The 18,208-nt window shown below is 43.8% G+C and overlaps 1 long non-coding RNA gene across 2 annotated transcripts in view; it reads left to right on the top strand.

The window, feature by feature from the left end:
- Nucleotides 1–9,176, top strand: part of LOC103094865 (uncharacterized) — a 14,172-nt gene extending 4,996 nt beyond the window's left edge. Inside the window, exons 3-4 of one of the 2 annotated variants that reach the window (XR_472076.3) lie at nucleotides 2,597–2,714; nucleotides 8,757–9,176. This is a non-coding gene — a long non-coding RNA (uncharacterized LOC103094865). Of the gene's footprint in view, nucleotides 1–2,596; nucleotides 2,715–3,339; nucleotides 3,799–8,756 lie in introns of those variants that run through there. The other variant, XR_472077.3, reaches the window with a different exon arrangement.
- Nucleotides 9,177–18,208: the final 9,032 nt, after the last annotated feature.

Below are 18,208 nucleotides of genomic sequence, written 5' to 3'. Positions count from 1 at the left end.
GGGGTCATGAAGAATTGGACTCACTTAAACCACTCAACAACAACAAAAGGAACTGGGTTTGGCTGTCAAGCTAATTCCTCTCCCCTTCTCAGAAACCAATGATATAAAAGGAATACTGCTCCCAAGGCACTTGTTCTTGCTCTATACCTCTGAAATAAATACTCCTCTCTAAAAGTTTATCTAACCATTGAGGGGTTACAAATGGAAGTGGGATGCTCAGACTTCTAAAATTGGGGAGAACACAATAAGTGGGAGCACTGGGCTGTGTTAGAGAACAGAGACCCTCCCAGCCCCTCAGGCTAATGAAAAGCTCTGGGGGAGAGGTTTTATGTGGCCTTTAGGGAGTGGGGCTAGAGAAAACCCACAGACATGGAGGGAGAAGGGATCTTAGAGGTTATAAGGGCCCACCGTTCATGTTACAGATGGTGAAAATGAGGCTCACTGAGGAATAGTGATATGCCCCAAATTACAGTTAATAAGGAGCAGAGCTGAGATCTGAACTCAGGTCTTGTCACTCCAAACTCTGAAGTCTTTTCAGGCACAATACTACAAAGAGGCACCAGGAAAACACACACACACACACACACACACACACACACACACACACACACACACACACACACGATCAGATGGTATTTACCTCATTGTCAAGTGATATACTCTCTCCTGGGAAAGTCAAGAATGTCACCCCCCAAAGCTTCAGAGGGACACAGCTGATGGAGGCCCAGATGTGACACTGCTCATGATACAGTGGGGAGATCCCCATGGGCTGGTGATGATGACTTTCAGAGTCATCACAGGTCATTTATTGAATGCCAAAAGCCCCCAAGGCACACATAGGAGAAAGTGAACATGCTCGGAAACAGGAAATCCTACTTCAAAAAAAGGAAGGGAGGGAGAGAGGAAGGAAGGAAGGAAGGAAGGAAGGAAGGAAGGAAGGAAGGAAGGAAGGGAGGGAGGGAGGGAGGGAGGAAAGGGAGTGAAGAAGGAAGGAAAAAAGGAAAGGGAAGAAGGAAGGGAGGAAGAAAGGAAAGGAAGGAAGGAAGAAAGGAAGGAAGGAAGGAAGGAAGGAAGGAAGGGAGGAAGGGAGGAAGGGAAGAAGGGAGGAAGGGAGGAAGGGAGGAAGGAAGGAAGGAAGGAAGGAAGGAAGGAAGGAAGGAAGGAAGGAAGGAAGGAAGGGAGGAAGGGAGGGAGGGAGGGAAGGAGGAAGGAAAGAAGGAGGAAAGAAGAGAGGGAGGGAAGAAAAAACAAAATCATATTATGTCCAATTCCATTATTACTTAGATGTCTCTAGCCAAGTAACCTAACCTTTCTGAGTTTCACTTTTATTTTCCCAGAAGACCAGGACAAGGATGAAGACCTCTGAGTTCTTCCTCCTATTTTCCTACCTCTAAATCCCACCACCGACTCCCAACTGAGTTTGTTGGGGTCATGCAGCATAAACAATACTCCAAATCCCTCAAGTAAGAGACCAGATCTCATGACACATAGCAGGATCCATTCTTGACAAATATGTGAAACGTCCCAAGTTTATTTTCAATCTCCAGCTCCCCTTTCCAGTCCTCTAAATCCCCACTGCACTGCATTTGCTGTCCACATGTGCTTCCTTCTAAAAGCCTGTCCTTTCTAACTTAGTACCTTCAGAGTGTGACCCTCCCAGCCCTAATACCCTAGGACCCAGGCTTTATTGTTGCCATCCTTTCTGCACTGAAACAAACTAGAAAGTAGAGGGGATGCCTATTAAGTGGGGAATGGCTGAACACATCCTTTCTTTTTTTTTAATTTAATTTTATTGATTAATTAAGAAAAATTTCCCATGGTTGCATTATCCTTTCTAAACGTAACCTATTACTAATGTGTTGTAGAAAATGAGGAAAGGGATAATTTTAGAGAAACCCCGGGAACACTTGTAGGAACTGATGCAAAGGGAAGTGAGAAGAACCAGGAGATCAATTTATACAATGATGACAATGCTATAAAGACAACATTGAAAGATTTAAGAACTTCAAACAACAAAATAATCAACTTTAACTCCAGAAGACTCACAATGAAACCTGCTACCCACCCCTGACTGAGAAGTGATGGACACACGGTGGAGAATGAGGCAGACAGTTTTTGGATATGGCCAATGTGGGAATCTGCTTTGCATGTTTGTTACAGAGGGTTACTTACCTTTTACCTTTTTTCTCACCAATTTGGACAAGATGATGGGAGGAAAAATATGCTTTTGTTTATTGAAAAAAATTAAATGAAACTAAAATAATATAAAATAAGTTAGATACAATAAATAAAATACAAACTAAATAAGATAAATACATTAAAAATTCTAAACAAGATACAATAAATAGATTTTAAAATAATAATAAATAAGATACAGTAGGGGGGAGGGGGCTTTGTAAGGTGGAAAATGGCCTGCCCCTTCTGAACCTAGTTTAAGGCAGCATGCAGAAATAACTAATACAAGCTTTTGGCATTGTGAGAAGGACATTTCTGGTTTACCTTAAATCTACTTTTTGTCAAATATAAACCGAGATTTTGAAATAAACACTACCATTTAAATCTAGAAAAGAAATGTCATGTTTCTTCATTCCTTTAGGGACAAAGGTGTCAGGTGTTGAATATGTTCTGGAGGCTAGAAGAAAGAACCCTAGACAGGATGGGTGCGTTTCATCTGGAGCTGACTGTGTCACACCCAAAGAGCAGTTAATTTGCAGGTGAGATCTGAGTGTGAATTCCACTAGCTGTATGACCTTGGGGAACTGCCTTAGTCTCCTTAAGCCTGAGTTTTCTCATCTCTAAAATGAGCCATGGGGTTAATTATATTTGCTCTTCCCATCTTGCAGCTGTTATGAGCAAAGCATTTGTAACTTTATAGCATTATTGAAATTTAAGGTCTCAGTATTCTCATGCTCAACAAAGGGTAGGAATTACAGGTGAGGTGTCTTTTGGGATATCTAACCAAGGGTGAGTGGATTTGTGGAGCCCTAATCTTTGAATCTCTTGGAAGGCATGTTCTCAATTTGAGATGTGATAACATCTTTTTCTCTTCCTGGGAGCATGGTAACCCTTTCACTTAATTGGAATTGTTAAAAAGTGGAGGAGTTCACTTCAGGAGCAAGTGCACATGTGTATAGGTGTGTGTTGTGTTTGCTTTGCATTTTCCCCCTCATTTTGGACATCTGGCTTGCCCAACTCACAGGTAAATTTTAATCCACCCCACCCTGGAGTGCCCGACCAAAGGCTGAAGTCCAAAATGAAGAGAGGGCTTGTTATCAAACTCTCATAGCCTCTCTAGCTAAGAGGGTTGGCATCCCCTAAGGGGTTTATTTATCTTCACAGGGGACAAACAGGCTAGAGGAAGAGATGGGACAAATGTTTCACTTCAGCAACTACAAGGGGATCATCAGTCATGTCGGGAGATGTGCCCAGTGGAGGCATCATCCAAAATGAGTGGCTGAGAGAGGGATGTAGAAGCAGCAATACTGTCCACATCACATTTGTGAAAATAGAGAGAGCTGGGGTCCTTCCACTCTCTGGAAGCTTGCTCCTCTTGACACTGATATAACACTACTTGCCCAAATTCATTTGTTCTTCATTAGCAGAAGCACATCTGTTCTTCCAGTAGCCCACATGAACTGTGTAAGTCTGTATATGCATGTGTGAGTGTGTATATGAGTGTGAGTGAGTGTGCCTGTGAGTGTAAAGTGCCCAGGGATGGTCCAAGATACTCCAAAGATGGGGAAACTAAGGCTTTCCTCATAGTTCATGTTTTCTCATTTGTTTTTGTTTTGAAAGTATGCAGGGATCCCTTCCACACCTCGGGTTCGACACTCCCATAATCTGGAAAATCAGTGTAACATTTTTTGACCCTCCCTTCATTCCAGAGAAGAAGTCTGAATTTTTTCTTTTCCTTTTATGGGGTGTTTAGCCCTTCATTATAAAATTTGGCTAAAGTAGTTAGCCTACATGTTGACAATATACAATACTATTACAATACTACAATACTACAATATACAATACTATTACAATATACAATACTATACATATATCTTGTGCATTTCTGAGTTTCCAAACTTTTCCTGTGTCATCTGATGTCATTTGTGGCTTCTGGAAAACTCCTAAAAATTCCCACTTAATTTTTTATTTCCTGTGATTTTTCTTTTCTTTTTTTTTTGTTGCTGTTTATTTATTTATTTTAAAGCATTTTTCCATGGTTACATGATTCATGTTCTTTCCCTCCTCTTTTCCTTACCCCCTCCCGGAGCGACAAGCAATTCCACTGAGTTTTACATGTATTACCTGTGATATTTCTTAAGTTTCCCATTTCCAAGTGGGAATTTCTAAATTCTCATTTAGTTTCTGATATTCTGTGATATTTCTTAAAATTTCCATTTTGAAATTTCTAAGTGGGGATTTCTAAATTCCCATTTAACTTCTTATGTCAATTGACCTGTAATATATCAAAACTGGGATGGGTGGGGAAGGTAGTGAGATCTGTAGTACCCTAACAGAAAAACAAATGAAAACAAGGGTTCATTTTGACCTGAAGGTGTGACTCCATCACCTGGGAAACTCCCGAGATGAAAAACCCCTCCACCTTCTATGCAAAAGAACAATAAATTTGCCCACTTCTATCCCTAGAGAGGTGTCAGAGAAGTTCCCTGGTTTGCCTCTGGTTGTGTAGCTAGTGTGCATCTTGGGCTGGAGCTGTCCTTCTGATTCCCAGGCCAGCAGCATCCAGCATCTATGTCACATCTTGAAAAATATCGATCGTGTATCTTGTTATTATTTTTTTTATCGATTTATTTTGACATTCTGTCTTAGAATCAATACCAAGTGTTGGTGCCAAGGCAGAGGATGTTTCCTTGTTTAAAAAAAAAGGGTTTTTGAAGGTTTGGCCTGTGTGATCCTATGGACCAAATGAAGTCTGGTGTGGGTAAACCGATCAAAACTTAATACAAAGTTGACATGAAATGATCTGATTAGGGAGAGAAGGCTATACTAAGACGACCACCCGATAACATTTTATTTAGGACCTGTGGTGTCCCAGGGGCTTGCAAGGCATTGCAGAATGGTTCTGGAGCTCCAAAGAAAGGACCCAAGTCGGGGGAGTCCTCTGTCCATGGGGAAGGGGAAGTTTCAAGTCAATGAGAGTGTGTGCAAAGATGGAGAGATGGGATTCGGGGGGCAGAGAGTGGACTTTCAAAGCTTCAAGTCTCTGGAGTGACCCAAAGACCAGAGATAGGAAGTGATTCTAGTGTGGACTGGAGGAAGTCAGGAGAACTGAAGAGAAGGGGGGGTCACCTGGTCAGGGATTGGGGTTCTGTTTATCCCATTGGCCACATCCTCCCTTTAAAGTGAGACAGGAAGTTTCTTGTTGGGATCTGGTGAAGAGATCAGCAGTTTCTGCTCTATCAATTCATTCTCTATGACTGTTGTAGGGTGCTTATGTAAGGTCCACCTGGCTAGCTGGGGCATATCTGCCTCTCAGCTCATCTCCATTTTCTTTTATTTTAAACCCTCACCTTCCATCTTGTAATCAATACTGTGTATTGGTTCCAAGGCAGAAGAGTGTTAAGAGCTAGGCAATGGGGGTTAAGTGACTTGCCCAGGGTCACACAGCTGGGAAATATCTGAGGTCAAATTTGAACCTAGGACCTCCCTCTTAGGCCTGACTCTCAATCCACTGAGCTACCCAGCTGCCCCCTCATCTCAATTTTAAATAGCCCAAAGGTCTTTATTTGCAAATCAATAACATTTAATCAACAAACTTGTATTAAGGATCCACTCCATGTCCAGGTCCTGGGGATACAGATAAGCCTTGCCTTCAGGGAGTTAGAATGGGGGCAGAGAGAGCTAGGAGACAACATAAACACCTATCTCTCGATATACATACATACATACATATATGTAATATATAATATAATATAATATGACGTATAATACTACTTCTAAGCTTTTATTAGTCTTTAAATTTTACAAAGCTCTTTACCGATATTTCATTCAATCTTACAACCACCTGGTGAGAGAAGGACTCTTATCAGAGCCATTTTACAGATAAGGAAACTGAGGCAAACGGCCCACGGTCACACAGCTAAGCATTTGAGGCAGGATTTGAGCTGAGATCTGCCCGTCCCTTGAACTAGCCGCCATGCCCCCATTACAACTAATAAAGCCTATGGGGGTGGGGTGGAGAGAAAAGGGCCTGGCCCCTGGGTGGAGAAGGAATCGGATTTTAATCCTCTTGGACAGACAGCAGGCACAATCTTGGTACCCCTGTCAGTTTCCCCACCATTCCACGCCTTTAGGGGGTCCTGTCTTCCTGAATTGTGTTGGGGGGCAGCTAGAGCTAGTTTAGAATGGGGGGGCCTTGTTTTGACCCCGAGACCGATCTCTTCCCCGGGCCCTATTTTCCAGAGCTCCGAGAGGCCGCAGCCAGGAGCCTGCCTTCGCTTTCTTCCTTTCCTTCAGCTCGGTTCCTCCCCCGAAGCCAGGTGTCTGTGCTCGTTACTGTCGGAGCCGGGGAGCTCAGCCCCGTTACCCATTCCCAGGCCCTCCCAAGCAGTCCCGGGCTCTTTGTTCGCCGCGCCGCGCCGCCATGGCGTTCGCTGTGTGGGACACACTCAGGTGAACCACCGTGCTAATGAGGGAGAGCAGGAAGGCACACATTTCCGCGCGTCGGCACGAAACGCCGCAGAGAACCGGAGGCTGCCGGCCCGGCTTTCTACCCTTTGAAATGGGCCACGGCTTAGTAAAGGCCGGGCCGGAGCTCCGGGGCGTAATCAGGGCGCAGATGGGGAGCCCGAGTCTTGGGTTTCTTTGAAGCGTCTTCTTCTGCGATTGGTGCTTCAGGCATTAGATGTAGCATTCAAGCCCGGCTTCCTGCTGGAAAGGATTCAAGGCTCCCTGAATGCAGCGCTGATGCGAAGATGAAAGAATCACTTTCGATAAATAGGCCTTGATTGGGGAACATAAAAAGTCATCCAGCTGTGGCGCTCTGGGAAGAAAGGTCTTTAGGAGGCCCAGGCGGTGTCTGGGCTAAGTGCTGGAGAGGCGACGATCGCGTCCCCGCACTCACGTTCAGCAGGCGACGTCGAGGGCTGCGGGTGAGGTTCCAGCAGCCTGTTCAAAGGAGGAGGCTCTTCAACTCTGCCTTGTCCTCCTGGGGCTAGATGGGGCAGCTGGGTAGAGCAGGGCTCTGAGAGCCAGGCTGGGAGTGGGGAAGCCCTGAATTCAAGTCCAACTTCAGACCCTGGGCGAGTCACTTAACCTGTTTATCTGAGTTTCCTCATCTGTAAAATGGGGCACCTCTCTCCCTGGGTGGTTGTGAGGAGCAAGTGAGATCATATTTGGAAAGAACTTCACCCAATGACCTGGCGCTTAGTAGGTACTTTATCAGTGTTACTGTTATTAAAAAGTCTCTCTAGTGAGGCACATTTTCACATCCAGCACTTCATAGGTGCTGAAGATGTATTTCTGAATGATTAAACAGAGAAGAAATATGTACTCTACTGAAATAGTCTCTCTCCCTCCCTCTCTCTGTCTCTTCCCCTCTGCTCTGTCTCTCCCTGTCTCTGTCTTTCTTCCCCCCTCCTCTGTCTCTGCTTCTCTGTCTGTCCCCCTCCCCTCTCTGTCTCTCTTCCCCCCTCTGTCTCTCTCCCCCTGCCCCTTTCCCTCTCTTCCCCAAGTCAGTTTTGAGTTGTGTAACAGCCTTGCTGAACCCAGCTACTCCAGGCTCTTTCCCATTAGGGATGCTAAAACAGATGGGGAACGTGGGCTTTAACTTTCTGCAGGAAAGGCATCCCTGGAAGGGCAGATAATTCAAAAGCTGGGCAGCTGTTGTCCTACTCCATGTCCTAATAGCCATTGTTTGGATTAAAAATATTTCACATTTCCTTCTTAAAACTCTTACCTTCCCTGAGTGGAAAGGTCAAGGCAAAGGAGGTTAAGTGGGACACAAAGCTAGAAAGTATCTGAGGTCAGCTTTGAACCCAGAACCTCCTGTCTCTAGGTCTGGCTCTCAAGTGACCTAATTATCCCTTCTCACATTATTTTTAAATGAGTGTTATTAATTAATGGCTTGTGTGAATGAGGCTATTAACACTTTCTGAATCCAATTGCTTCCCTAGCCAATGGTAGGTGTACATCCTCTCTCTCTCTCTCTCTCTCTCTCTCTCTCTCTCTCTCTCTCTCTCTCTCTCTCTCTCTCTCTCTCTCTCACCTTTTAGAATCAATACTGTGTATTGGTTTCAAGGCAGAAGAGTGGTAGAGTGGTAAGGGCTAGGCAATGGGTGTCAAGTGACTTGCCCAGGGTCACACAGCTGGGAAGTATCTGAGTCCAGATTTGAACCCAGGACCTCCCATCTCTAGGCCTGGCTCTCAATCCACTGAGCCACCCAGCTGCCCCTTTCATCCCATCTCTTGCATCAAGCTTTCTCTATTCAACACCTTTATATGAAAGTTGAATCATCGGAGACTTTCCAGAATCCATGGTATCTGGAATTTATTTGAACCCATAACATATTCTGTATCATAGATGTAGGGCTAAAAGGAACTTCATTATTGAGTCCATCCTGCCCATTTCACAGAGGGGGAAGCTGAGACCCAGAGTGTCCAAGTCTCAGAGTCAAGATCTGAATCCAGACCCTCAGATTTTAGATGGCAGCTGTGTGAGTCTGTGGGAACTAATCTACTTCTTTCTTTGTGATCAGCTATTTTGCTTCAGAGGAAAAGTTATTCCCCCTTTCTCCCAACAGAGAGAATTCTGCTTTCTATCAGACAACTGGATCCGAGGCCAGTGTGACCACAAGAGGATGCAGAGGAGGAGGGAAACCCTAAGGGAGGAGCAAAGGGGCCCAGAAGACCACAGTGGAGGAGGATTTTTGAAATCAGGCCACCACAGCCACCCTGATGGAGTCCTTCCTCCCAGTCTTCCTTTTCTCTGTCTGCCCCATCCATCCCCAGGGATGGAAAGGGAAGTGAGACCATAAAGTCTGTAAACTGATATGTCCACTGTTACATCATCTGCAAGCAAGGCCAGTGGATGCCTAAGCTGGGTCCCCCCCCATCCTTTCCTTCTAGAACCTTCTGGCTCTGCCTCATTACTAAAAAACCGACCAGAGAGGAGTCTAGGCATGTGTTCATTATTGCCTGCCACCTTCCTGCCCTACACACATACACACAGAATTTTTTAATAACATTTTATTTGATCATTTTCAAGCATTATTCATTAAAGACAAAGATCATTTTCTTTTCCTCCCCCCCCACCCCCCATAGTCGACGCGTGATTTCACTGGGTATCACATGTGTTCTTGATTCGAACCCATTGCCATGTTGTTAGTATTTGCACTAGAGTGTTCGTTTAGAGTCTCTCCTCTGTCATGTCCCCTCAACCGCTGTATTCAGGCAGTTGCTTTTCCTCGGTGTTTCTACTCCCACAGTTTGTCCTTTGCTTATGGATAGTGTTTTTTTCTCCTAGATCCCTGCAGATTGTTCAGGGACATTACACTGCCACTAATGGAGAAGTCCATTACGTTCGATTATACCACAGTGTGTTTGTCTCTGTGTATGATGTTCTCCTGGTTCTGCTCCTCTCACTCTGCATCACTTCCTGGAGGTTGTTCCAGTCTCCATGGAACTCCTCCACTTTATTATTCCTTTGAGCACAATAGTATTCCATCACCAACATATACCACAATTTGCTCAGCTATTCCCCAATTGAAGGGCATCCCCTCATTTTCCAGTTTTTGGCCACCACAAAGAGTGCAGCTTTGAATATTCTTGTACAAGTCTTTTTCCTTATTATCGCTTTGGGGTACAGACCCAGCAGTGCTATGGCTGGGTCAAAGGGTAGACACACAGAATTTTAAGAAAACTGAATCCTTTAGAATAAAAAAAAATGCACCTGCAGCATGATGGGTGCAGGGAGGAAGGCTACAGTCTTGTTTTCTTTGCTACCTGAGGGTTGCCTTGATTCCACAACATGGCTCCCTCCTTGGAAGGAGGTTTTTTCAGGAAGAAAGTCAAGTGTCATTAGAATACTGAAAAATGTCCAAAACACAAGGAAAAAAAGAAATGCTCCCCCTACCCCCAGCAAAAAGAGGTTGCAACGAGAGCTTGGAGGGATCTAAGAGGTCATTGAGTCCAACTCTTTCATTTAATGGATGGGGAAATTGAGCACTAGAGGAGTCTAAAGACTTGCTAAGTTCACCCAGTTCTTTTTTTTAAACCCTCATTTTCCATCTTAGAATCATTACTGTATATTGGTGCCAAGGCAGAAGAGTGGTAAGGGCTAGGCAATGGGAGGGGGGGGGGTTAAGTGGCACAGCTAGGAAGTGTCTGAGGCCAGATTTGAATTCAGGACCTCCCATCTCTAGGCTTGGCTCTCAATCCACTGGGCTACCCAGCTGCCCCCCCCCCCCCATCCTTGACTTTAGATCTTAATAGGCACTTAATCAAATTGGAGGTTTCTCTTTATGTTTTAAGTGCACTACTGTTTGGAGATTCAAGGTACAGAGTTTGAATTTGCCTCTTTCCTTTCTTTTAAAAATTATTCTTGTAACTCAATGAATCTCTGTCCCCAAAGATTCCTCCTCTCTCCTTCCCCTAATCTGTTTCCATTAAATTTTCTGAGTAGTTTGCCATTTCTTTCTCCACCTCATTTTACAGATGAGGAACCGAGGCAAACAGGGTTAAGTGACTTGCCCAGGGCCACACAGATAATAAATAAGTGTCTGAGATGGGATTTGAACTCAGTTCCTCTTGGCTCCAGGATTCTGTCCACTGCACCACTCATCTGTCTGTAATTTAATATCCAAAATGTTTTTATTATGGATGGATAGATACATCAATTATAAAAAATTGGAGAAGACAAACATAATAGAGAACTCTCTTTGCCCCAAGTCACCAGACACTTTTGGCCTTTCTCTCTGGAATATGGACAGAATCCGACGAAGCCGTCAGGCATATGAAGCCACAACTTCCCCCTGCTCACTCTCCTTTCTTCTATTGCCCACTGGTGCCAACTGCCCAGGGAAATGAGGAGGAAAGACACTTGATGAAACTAGTGTGGAAATCCATAAAACAGTTTAAGCCTCTCGTAAACAACCAAGAGTTGACATCACCAGTTTAGTGAGGGTTGGAAGGAAGACAGTAGTGGAATGAGCAGAGGATGGCTCTAAGCTCCCAGGGCTTATTTTGTTTTCATTTTTATTGGCTTGTTGTGTTTTTATATCAACACAATTTGGCCCAGCATCCCTCCCTTCCCCTCTGCCAGGAAACCATCCCATAAAACAAATATTTTTAAAAGGCAAAAATGAAAATCAGTGAAACGGATCAATATTTGGAAAAAGCCTGAAAAATTGTATAATGGAGACCACTTGGGAACCTCCTGCCCCTCTGCAAAAGGGGAAGACTCGGGTGTTTTTTCAGATCTTCCTGATCCTGATTTTTTTCCTTTTCTTTTAAAAAAAACAACCTTTTACATTCTATCTTAGAATCACTACATGGTTCTAAGGCAGACGCGTGTTAAGGGGCCCGAGATGGGGGCCACACAGCTAGGAGGTCAGATTGAAATCCAAGACCTCCTCTCTCTAGGTCTGGCTTTCTGTCCACTGAGCCTCCTAGCTGCCCCCAAGCTCATTCTTTAGAATTTTGCACCATGAACTTTCGATGTTGCTTATGGCGGTCCTTTCCATTTATACTGCTGGAATTCCTTGAATGTATCATTTTTGTGGCTCTGTTTACTCCACTGTAAATTCCCTCATGTCCATTTTCCCAGGCTGTTTTGCACTCATCACATTTGTCCTTTCTTATGGCACAGTCATCCTCCATTACAGCCACGTACCACCATTTGGTTGGCCATTCCCCAATGGATGGGAGTACTATTATAATGCATGTAGACTAATTTCTGAGCAATCACAAATGAAAAAACTAACAACTAACTTTTTAAAATCTAAAAAGATTTTATTTCCCCCCAATTATATACAAAAACCTTTTTTTTGAGTTCCAAATTCTCTCCCTTCCTCTCCCTCCCCTCCAGTCCCTGTCAATTAACTTTGAAGTGTAATTCGGAGATAATTCCAACAAGAGCTCTCCGATCGGAGCTGATTTTCATGGCCAAACTCACCACAAAGGCCTCTTTCCATCCAAAAGGGACGGACAGGTCTTCCTCCGGTAATATCATGGCTGGGGCTTGAACGTGAACCTAAAGCAGACACATTTCCCATTTCCTTCACCCTGCAGCCTCCAGAATAAAGGCACCCATTTGGAGATGTGCTGCGATTCTAATTTAAGCCCTGCTGCTACCATTTGAGTGTACTTATGTATCAGGGAAGCAGCTGCCCTGGGTTTCAAAAATGAAAATAAAAATCCTCCTTTAAATCAGTGGAAAGTAATAGTCACTTGAATCCTGACAATGACCTTAATTCTGTAGTAATTTAAGGTTCAGGCTGGAAAATTACAACTGTAGAACTCATTCATTGTGAGGAGACAGAGGAAGTCTTTTGGAAACAGACAAGACGAATGTGCTGGGGCTGACCCAGCCCATGTGGGAGATGGATGTGTTTATATAGGTACGCCTCCTAATGGGACGCAATGTGATGCCAGATGTTGCTACTTTCCAGAAAGTACGAAAAACCTTCCCATGAATCCCTTATGCCAAATTCCCGTTCAGAAGTTTGTCAAGATTTTAAATAATGTCTCTGCTTGAGTTGGGGGTTTGCATTCTGTACAATGGAGCATATAGTAAATTAGGATTTTCAATTGTCCAAAATGGCAGAAGGAAATTAACTATAATATGCTTGAGTTGCCTTTTAGAAAAAAAGAATTCTTGAGGGTAGCTTGGTGACTCAAGCGAGAGCCAGTCTTGGAGAGGGGAGGTCTTGGGTTCAAATGTGACTTTAGATAATTCCTAGCTGTGTGACCCTGGGCAAGTCACTTAACCCCTATTGCCCAAGCCTTACTGGCTTCTGCCTTGAAACAATATAAGGTCTTGACTCCAAGCTGGAAGGTAAGGCTTTTTAAACAATTAAAAATGTCAAAAAGAGTTCTTACAGGACTTCTAGATGCCAGAGAAGGAAAATGCCTGCAAATATCACAAATTCAACATTTTTAATGCCATCAAAGACATTTACAAATAGTCAGATTTGCAGCTCAAAAAGGTGGCATGATGGGAAATTAAAACTCTCTAGTGACTGGCTTTAACATTGGGGCAAAACTAAGGTGACATTTGCTAGCGTTAAATATAAAGTCGTACACATAGGTTGAAAGGAGGCAACTGTATAAGCACTGGAGTGGCTTGTCCACAATTTCTGGGAAAAGGTCAGGGCGTTTTAGTCCAAGGAGCCAACTGTGGGATGTGGCAACCAAAGAGTTAAAGGATTTGAGGCCACATTTGTAGAAACAGTGTCTGGAATGAGAAAGGAGCAGTCCTGCTCTGGTCAAATCACATCTGGAGGACTGCGTTTAGTTCCGAGTTTAGGGAGGACATTGATGAACTGGATAGGTAGGGGTAGGGGACTGGGGTGCTCAAGGGGATTGGACACCGTGTCTCCCTAGGATTCCTGGAGGGACTTGGGAGCCTGGAGCAGAGAAGACTCAGGCTGAGAAGAAGCAGGAGAGTTGGCATCAGGTATAGGAAAGGCTGACCTGTGGCATAGGGTCCCGGACTTTTTCTGAACCGTAGAAGCAATGTCAAAGGCAAAATTCTAATTAGATGGGAAGAAGCCATCTTCAGAATGATTCGAGCTGTCCCTGAAGGGAATGGGCTTTTACTTTCTGGCAGAGGTGGCGAGTTCCCCCACTCTAAGGATTCCAAGCGGACACTGAAGAGGGGGGTGTTTTAGTGCAGCCCCTTCCCAGTCGGACGTGCTTAGCTCTGAAACTTCTACAGTTTTTGCTACCAGGATGGCATTTGGACCAGGGCCTACTTCAATATTTGCCTTCCTGGACTAATTGCTTATTATGCCAAATACAGACGTGAGAATTGCCTATTCTGTTTGGTGACTGATCCTCTCTTTATCTCCTTTCCCCTGCCCTATCCTCCTCTCTCCTTGGAAGTTCCTAACACCCACAAAATCCCAGATCAAGAAAGCCAAAACAAGACACTGAGAGAACTGCAGAAGATTGAAACCAGGGATCCTGTCATGGGCCCAAAAGAACTTGACGCACGATCTTGGCCAGATGATTTTTTTCCAATTCACGGAGCTTCAGAGATTTATATCATCACAGTGGGAAGGCATAAATATGACATACGAGAGGACAGGAAGCAGGATTTGGAGATGGGTCACTTTGGGGGCCTCAGTCATTCATTGCCATCGCTCCCCTCCACTCAGCTTCCAAACTGATATTCTGAAAGCCCAGGTCTGACCATATCACTGTCTCTCACTCAAAAGTTGTCCCTTTTGACCTCCAAGATCAAATATAAACTCTCTGTTTGGCTTTTAAAGCCCTTTATAGCCCAGATCTTTTCTACTTTGCAATCTTCCTACACTTTACTCTGAAATTCAGTGATGATGGCTCCTTGAATGAGACACTTCATCATCTCATGATTTGGGACATTTTCACTGGCTGTGCCCTATACCTGGAATTCTCTCCTTCCCTATCTCTACCTTGAAACTTCTTTAGCTTTCTTCAGTTCATCTTCTGTAAGAAGCCCAAGCCTTCCACTTCCCCTTAGTGCCAGGATCTTCCTTCAGAGACTGCCCCAAATTGGACCTGTCTATAGCTTGTTTACACTGTTTATTGTCTACCTTAGACTGGGAGCTCCTTAAAAACAGGGGCCATCTTGTGCCTCTCTTTGCATCCCCAGCATGTAGCACTGTGCCTGGCACATAAATTCTAGTTGACTGACTAGATTCACTCACCCTTCAGTAGGTTATTCAGTATTAGGGTATTCAATGCCCATTTATAGCCCTTGGCTGTTGGGGAGATCAGGGTCAAATCCAAAACCTGTAAAATAAATGAGAATATTTGCCAATTGGGGTCTGTGATTTGGTCCCCCATCAGGGGTCGCCATAATAAGATTGCAGCAGTGGCTAACAGAAAACCTGTATGGCAGCCCTGGATCTCCCACTGACTGTAATATCAAGTCATTCCCTCTCTCCAGGATTCAGTTTCCTCACCTGTAAAATAAAGGGAGCAGAAGAGATTACAGGCTTATGGCTGGAAGGGACCTCAAAGGTTATCCCATCCTATTCCATCTTTTTATAGTGGAGAGAATCAAGGTCCAGAAATATTTCACACAAATAGCAAATATAGAAGCAGGATTCATACTCGGGCTTTTTTGACTGACACCAAAGCCAGTACTTTTCCCATTATGCTGGGGCTGCCCTAGATAACTTCTAGGCTCTCTTCCAGGACTCACTTTTCTGTGATTATGAGCTAACCCTCTTTTTCATTTCTGCTGTTGCTGTGTTCTTATAAAGAACACTGGATTTGGACCATGAATGATTGAGTTTGAGTCCTGCCTTTTCCATTTACTAGTCAGTTGCCTCACCAACCCTCCTGAACTCTGGGTTGAATCTGTAAAATGGGGACAAAAGTGAGGAAAGCACATTGTAGATGATAAATCCCTGTACAGAAATTGAATCTTCAGCTGCCTACCTGATAGCAAGTTGGCAGGAGCCAGAATCCCACCACAATTCCTTCTTCAGATTTGCTTAGCTTTCTGATTATTCACCGAAGCACCGTTTTCATTTCTCTAGTGGGTGTACCATGTATTGTCGGGTGCCAGTTACTCGTGTATGTTTTATCCTTCTATAAAACTGCAACCTCTATGAGGCCAGGAAACTCCTTGTAGGTAGCGACTGTTTCATTTCTGTTTCTGTATTCCTGCTCTGGTCAGCCTGTGCCTTCCTTGAACATACTAGCCCATACTTAATAAATGCATGTGAAGAGGTTATGGAAACTTGACAGCAGGAGCTTTGTGAATATTGAATTGAATTGAAGATGGTGGTAGTTAAATGCTCACTTTTGGCCTCAGCTTCTACTTCCCAAATTGTTTCTCTAAGATCACAGAACTCTCACTTGGGGAGTCTTTCACCTGTGTACTCCTGTTAGGGGCTTTTTGTGACTTCCCAGCATGCCACTGTTGGGCTATGAGGACCATTTCTAAAGTGTTTCATCAGTCATTCTAAGAAAGCACAGTGACAGAACTGATGTTCCAGTGAAAATGTAGCTCTAGCAATCTAGTGCTTAGCATCTTCATGGTAATAGAGAACTCCTCAAATTGACCTGATTGCCTAATTAGCATCATGGAAAGAATTTTGGCTTGGAATCAAAAAGACTTGGGTTCAGGTCCTGCCTCTGATAGTGTAGCTGAGTGATCCAGGGCAAATAGCTTAAACTCTCATTGATCTAGGCAACTAAGACTAAATTGTAGAGTGATGACCTGCACTGGTAGAGGGAGCTCCTGATCCAAGAGTTCCCTATATTAACAAAATAACAGATTCATTGCTATCCCCTCTCCCCTAAGGTTAAGCCAAGTTGGTTAATTATATTCACAAACACACAGGCCAATTTTTATCCCCTATCCTCTAAGGTTAAATCAAGTCAAATTGACTCTATCTACGATACAGGTCCATTGCTGTCCCCTAAGGTAGATATGTCTTCATCTGACATCCTGCCTAGATAAGATGGTGGCTTTTGGTGGGGGATAATATGCCCCCACCTGCCAAATCCTTTTGATCTTCCTCATCTGGGTTGTCATCCATTCCCATCCTAATTTTGGCCCTTGCCAGTGTCAGCCTCTCTGGCACTGATATTCTCCTTAGCCCACCTGGTTCAAAGGGTTCGTGCTTGTTCATTTTGTGCTGATTAACTGAGTTTCAATGAACATGGAACCCCCTGGGAAATTGAATTCTTTCAACAACTGCCACAGAGGAAGGAGAAGGGAAGAGTAACTTATCCATTCACCTTCATGAAGCAGCAGAGGGAGTCCATCCATCTTGCTGGTTATTTTTGTGCATCTTAAGACATTGAGATAATTCAGTGGCTTGTCATATAACTATCCAGAAGGCGCATAGGCTTTACAGGATGATCTTTCTGTAACGTTGAGTGACAGAGTTATAGGAAATGGTGAGACTGTCTTGAGAGGCAGTGGGTTCTTCCTACTGGGGGATTCTTCAAGCAGAACTGGACCACCACTTGTTACAGCGTGGATTCCTTTTGTGGATGGATTTGGACCAAAGGGTCACTAAGGGCTAATGCTTCAGTTCCATGTTTGTTACCTGCCTCTTCTCTCGTTGGTGTGAATGTGTTTTATGTGCCCTGCCAAAGACTAGATTTCTGCCTCTGCTTTATCTGTTTCATGGAGAATGGGATCCTGTTGGTCTATGCTGATTAGTTCTCATGAAGTCATTGATGTGCATGATGAGAGGACAGTTTTTGATCAGGCTGATCTTAAAGCAAAATAAGGGTTCCAACCTCACTTGAAACTAGGCAGTTTTAGTGGGGCAGGAACCATTCAGCCTGACAAGACTCTGGACTCATGAACAACTTCCTATTTCCCTTTATCTAATTCTCTTCCCTCCAATCCATCCTATGCACTATTGACCACTGTGTGTTTAAGATCCTTTTCTTGCTCTATAGCATTCAATATTTTCCCACTGGATATTTCATAAGGTTTAAACTCTTTAGTCACCCACCACTCTTTGGGTTACTTGTTCACCTCTGCCCTAATGTCTTCTACTAGCTTCTCCTCTGATTGGTAAGTTCTTCCCTGGAATCACTATTTGAGGAAATACCCATCCATTCTGATCTTGTTCAGTCCATCAGTCTCTATACTTACATGCCAATAGTCTTCTTACTTTTAGAGCTTTCTCATTTGGTGTTAATTCTTCTACCTTCCATTTGAGGTATTACCCACACAAAATACATTCACTCCACACCCAGTTTAGCCCCTGCCTCTCCAAACTACTTTCTGCCTTGCTCCTGTGGTGTACCTTCCCACTTCCACCTTAGTTGTCATGTCTTCTTCCATTAGAATTTAAGTTCAAAGGGCAGGGACTATCTTTTTTTCTGTATTCCCAGGGCGTAGGACTTTGTCTGGTACAAAGTATACACTTGATGTTTTTTCTTTCCTCCCTTCTTTCTACTTCTTCTTCTTCTTCTTCTTCTTCTTCTTCTTCTTCTTCTTATTATTATTATTATTATTATTATTATTATTATTATTATTCTTATTCTTATTATTATTATTCTTTCTTCTTCT

The sequence above is a fragment of the Monodelphis domestica genome, chromosome 8, assembly GCF_027887165.1.
Source record: "Monodelphis domestica isolate mMonDom1 chromosome 8, mMonDom1.pri, whole genome shotgun sequence".
NCBI classification, from domain to species: domain Eukaryota; kingdom Metazoa; phylum Chordata; class Mammalia; order Didelphimorphia; family Didelphidae; genus Monodelphis; species Monodelphis domestica.
This window is presented reverse-complemented; position numbering and strand designations above follow the sequence as displayed.